The sequence below is a fragment of the Punica granatum genome, chromosome 1 (assembly GCF_007655135.1).
Source record: "Punica granatum isolate Tunisia-2019 chromosome 1, ASM765513v2, whole genome shotgun sequence".
Taxonomy (NCBI): Eukaryota; Viridiplantae; Streptophyta; class Magnoliopsida; order Myrtales; family Lythraceae; genus Punica; species Punica granatum.
The window spans coordinates 20,435,628-20,441,067 of NC_045127.1; the positions used below are offsets into that span (position 1 = coordinate 20,435,628).

The following is a 5,440-nucleotide window of genomic DNA, read 5'->3' on the forward strand; positions in this document are numbered from 1 at the left end:
TATTTGTTCATTCATAACTCTTAAAGTGAGCTTACCTTGTTCCACATCTATTAATGCTTTACCTGTCGCAAGGAATGGTCTGCCAAGGATCATGGGCACCTCTCTGTCCTCCTCCATCTCCAAGACTATGAAGTCGACTGGAAATATGAATTTGTCTACCTTTACCAGGACATTCTCGACAATACCCTTTGGAAATTTGATACTCCTGTCAGCAAGTTGCAAGGTAATATGAGTTTTCTTGCATTCTCCAAGTCCAAGTTTCTTGAAAATAGATAGAGGCATTAAATTTATACTTGCACCTGAATCGATAAGAACGTTCTCAAAATGAAAATTCCCTATAGTACAAGGAACAGTGAAACTCCCCTGATCTCTCTGTTTGTGTGGTAAGTTAGGCAAGTCCTTTTAGAGAATCATAGAACACTCTCCTGTAAGCATCACAGGCTCACTCCCATCAAACTTCCTCTTTTTAGTGAGCAGATCCTTCATGAATCTAGCATATGAAGGCATCTGCTGGAGTGCTTCTGCAAATGGAATGTTGATTTGCAGCTTTTTAAAGACATCTAGGAATTTAGCAAATTGGGCGTCCAGCTGCTGTTGCTTCAATCTTCCTGGAAAAGGGACAGGAGGAACATACGGTTTCACCCCTAGTGACTTCTGCCTTGGTTCCTCCACATTTTGCTTACCTTTGTCTTTATCTGGACTATCCTCCTGAGTTTGAGCTTTTCTATTGATTGTGTCCAATTCCTTGCCACTCCTCAGCATTATAACATTGACACCCTTGGGGTTCTCTTCAGTGTTGCTGGGTAAAGACCCTGATGGTCTATTACTCAATTGTTGAGAAATCTGACTAAACTGACCCTCTAGGTTTCGAATAGTGGCTTGTTGATTCTGTAGCATGGTGTCAGTCTTTTGCATATAGCTCAACATGAGCTCTTTCATTCTCGACTGACTCTACTGAGGTGGAGCATTCTAAGCAGGGCCTTGCTTCTGGAATCCAGGTGGCGGTTTAAGTGCATTATTCTCATTCCTCCATGAGAAATTAGGATGATTACGCCACCCTGGATTGTAAGTATTCGAATAAGGCCCTTGATTACTCCGTTGGAAGTTGTTGACAAAGTTCACTTGCTCTCCATTGGGTGAAGCTGAGGGATTTCCAGACATGCATTCAAGAGTCGAATGTGGTCCTGAACACAACTCACAAAAAGCAACCTGATTAGTATTAAAAGAATGTGCTGATGTGAGTTTACTTACCTGGTTAGTTAGAGCTGAAATATGGGTTGTCAAATTAGCAATAATGTCCATGTCATTGACTGATGCCACTCTTGATTTGCTTCTCTCATTCTGCCAATTATGTGCACTGGAGGCCATCTCTTCTATCAAAGCACTTGCTTCATCATAATTCTTACCCATCAGTGCGCCTCCTTCTGCAGCATCTACTAGAGACCTCAATGTATCATCCAGGCTAAGATAGAAGACCTCAATTAGGAGATTATCTGGCAATCCGTGATGTGGGCACTTTCTGATTGCCTCCTTGAATCTCTCCCATGCCTCATAAAGTGATTCACCATTGAACTTGGTGAAGTTAGTGATTTCGTTCCTCAATCTTGCAGTCCTAGCTGGTGGGAAAAATCTCCTGAGAACTTAGATGAAAGGTCGGCCCAGGTGGTGATGGACTCTTGTGGCAGTGAATTGAACCAGGCTCTCGCTTTATCCCTAAGTGAGAAAGGAAAAAGCTGTAATCTAATAACATCATCAATGACATTATTCATCTTTACCGTGTTACAATATTGGAGGAATCCTGCAATATGCTCATCAGGACTCTCGTTGGGATATCCTCCAAACTGATTTGATTGAACCATCTGGATGAGTGCCGGCTTCAGTTCAAAGTTATTAGCTGGAATAGTGGGCCTTCTGATCGCAGAACCCATAATAGTAGGTACTGCATAGTCTCGAAGTGCTCTGGCACCACCCTGTATTTGGCGGTTGATGTCATCATCTGCCATCTCAACTACCTGCAATTCTTCCCTTCTTCTGTTTTCTCTTCTCAACCGATGCAAGGTGCGCTCTATCTCAGGATCTAATGGTAGAAGTTCAGCACTTCTACTCCTGCGCATAGAATACCTGCAAAGAGAACAAGAAATAAACACACAGTAAAGTGCGCCTAAATTAACAATAGAACTAAAGGTGGTCTAATATTAAGTTAATCCCCGGCAACGGCGCCAAAAACTTGATTCACTGCAAATATATATAAAAATAAGCGCGAATTCTACCAGCAAGTATACTGGGTTAGATCAAGTAATATAGTGATGAATAGAGTGTCGATCCCACGAGGATTAATTAAGTACTAAACCTATATTAGATTCTATTATTATCTAAGCAATCAAATTGAGAGAATTACTAATTAACTACTAATCAACCTAAATCGTCACAAAGAGCAGAAAGAGGATTGTATGAAAATATATCAATTGAAAGTGGGAAAAACAGAATCCACCCTAGTTTCACTAATCAGATTGCCATCATGTTATATAGATTAATAGCTATGTGGTTATTCAAGTGAGTTTATCAAGCCTTTAAAATTAAAGTCTTAAACCCCTAATTAATCAATCAGCTCCCGCGTCTCTAATTAATAGTGGACTCTAAATTATAATCATACACCTTCCAGTGCTATGATTGTCTAATGCCCTAAATTAATTATCCCTAATGTGTTAGCGAATAACTAACTAGAAACATTGCATTAATCCCTGGATAATCTCTAATTAAACTAATTAACGCAGCTTCCGCATTTAACTAATTAGTCTAATCAAGAATTCCTAACAAACACTATATCAACTCCCGTATCAATAGTGTTTCTAACAATTATAACCAATTAAGAATTAAAATTGAAATGATAGGAATTGCAATCATGAATCATTAACACATCTATTAATCCTATAACATGGCGACAATCATCATATTAGCTACCTAGGGTTTCATCATATTCCCACAAGAGAAGCTTAGAACATCATGGAATTGAAAACACAATTATAATTCAAAGGAGTCATTGCAATAGAATTCATATTTAGCAGTAAACTCAAGATATTGAATCCTAAAACAAAAACCCAACAATTCCTTTAAGGAATTGTCTCTTCCACAATTCTTCGCTTCAAATCAATTGATCCAGGTGATGGCTCCAGACAAGACTCTCTCAAAAAAAAAACTCTCTAGATTAAAAGAATGGTGAAAGATGGCTCCCCCCCCCCAGGGTTTCCTATTCTTGTTATGAGGAGTATTTATATCCAAAGCAAAAAAGATTTCCGAAAGATATAGGTTGGCTCCAAATTGCGCAAAACTCCTCAATATTGCTCGTAATTCCATCTAAGTCCTCAAAGACCTACAATATCAAATTACACATAATTAAGCACCAACTTCTTATAATTTCTATTAAATTAATAATAATTTAACATGAATTGCACAATAAAATATTAGTATAATATGCCCTTATCAGTAGAGCATCACGATGCGGCTTAGAGCTCAGAAGCAAAGCAAGAAGTGAGATATGGGCCGGCGACTTGCCCATTTGCTCAACCACCTTATACTCACTTGCCTTGATCACCTTCATAAAAGTTTCACCTTCTTGATCAGTGACCTTCTTCGTAGGAAGTGGAGCGGCTACTGAAATGGCTGAGAATGTAGCAGTAGGGGCCTTCCCTTTATCTGTAGGCTCTAGGCCCTGATAAACCCCGTCTTGAGCGCGTGATGCCCATCGCGCTCATTTCCTGTTATGTACTGGCAACCTCGCCCCCGTAATTCCAGGGAACTCGGCGGTCCTAATATGGTTCCTCTGCAGGAACCTCGATAACGAACAAGGCAGATGCAAATGCAACCTCTGCTGAAGCATAATCGATGATGAACGGAACCGGAGTTTCTTGCAGATCATCCTCCTCTTCAATAACAGCTATGCTAATCATATTGATGGAGGGTCTTAAACTTGATCCATGATCGGGAAGCGATTCATGCGCACATTCAGTGGTTTCACCTCGTTGAAGGAGATTTGCTTTGTGTTGATCATCTCTTGGATTTTGTCCCGAAGTCTCCAACAAGTGTCCAAGAGCACCCTGATGAAATTCACAGCGCAGATTTTGATTCTACACTGCTGGATCAAAGTTGGGACCAGGCGCCTCAGTGTTGATCTTATTTCCTGCAAAGAGCTGTCGGAATATGTGAGAGGGAGGAGCTGGTAGAGGCGTATATTGCTTGCGTTGACGAGGTTGAGCAGTGCCATTCTGTTGAGCCTGTGGAGCAGGGGCCCGTTGGGTCGGCTGAGGAGACCTCGAAGCCGGGGCTCTACCTTGCTGAACCTGAGTAGGGGCATACTGCTGTGGAGGCAGTGGATGAATAATGGTTGGTGGGGCCGAGGAATAGGCCTGTTGCGCTTGGTAGAGCTGTGTATAATGCACGAGATGTGCATATGCTTGAGAAGTCTGTAACGCAGGGGTGTAGTCCACTGAAATCGGCTGTGAAGCCTGGTGTCCAGAATTGACGGTGCCAACAATTGCATCCTTACCTTTCTTGGACGACCCAACAGTCTGTCTCTTCGATGCTTCTCCGTCCTTCCTCCTCGATGGGCCTTCAATTATCCCTAACTTAACACCCATGTCAAGCTTCTTTCCTGCCTCGATCAAATCCGAGAAAGAGGAGGTATGAGCTAGGAGATGTGAGTAGTATGCGCCCTTGCGCGTGGAGTGAAACAGCTGAACTTGCTGTCACTCAGTGATTGGAGGAATGTGCTTCGCCGCTTTTCCCCTCCATTCCGTCGCATAGGCTTCAAAGGTCTGACCCTCTCTCATCTCTGTCATGCTGAGATCGAGAAGAGTAGGGGGTGTCTCTACAGGGGCGGCCTGCCCGGTTCAGTAGGAGGAATGTTTAGAGGTGGTGGAGCTAGGTAGGCAAAGGTTGTTTGGGGTTGTGGAGTTTGAAAAGGAAAGTGGCCCATGGTGGAAACAGGAGCCTGAGCGCTTATCACCGGAGGGACTGTTGGTGGCGGGACAATATAAATCGGAGGACGCACTGGCATGGTTAGTGGTGGCAACACATGCATAGTCGAATCCGCGGATAAGTAAGCCGCTGGTGGCAACGGAACTACTGTAGGAGCAGATGGTGGCGGTAGAGGATCACTGATTGGATGAACCGCCGGCACGTAGACCATTACCAAAAAAGATATGTCTTCACTATCTGTAATATGGATCGGAGGAACGACCGGATTCGGATCTACAGTTGGCATGTGCTCCTGAGGCGGAGTAAAGCTCAATGAAGCCCGGTTATGATCTCTGAGCATAGTTATGAGCTCTGTCATATTGGTGGCCATGTTGGTTGCCAACTGATTCACCATCCCCTCGAGCGCCGTAAAACGTGCGGAATCCACAAGGTTGGACGTCGTCTGTGCCGTCGGAGGAGGAGGATG

The 5,440-nt window shown here is 43.1% G+C and overlaps 1 non-coding gene across 1 annotated transcript; it reads left to right on the forward strand.

Moving 5' to 3' along the window:
- The first annotated feature begins 1,498 nt into the window (after positions 1–1,498).
- Positions 1,499–1,605, forward strand: LOC116193370. Its single transcript, XR_004154279.1, has one exon. It is a non-coding gene; the product is annotated as a small nucleolar RNA R71 (small nucleolar RNA).
- Positions 1,606–5,440: the final 3,835 nt, after the last annotated feature.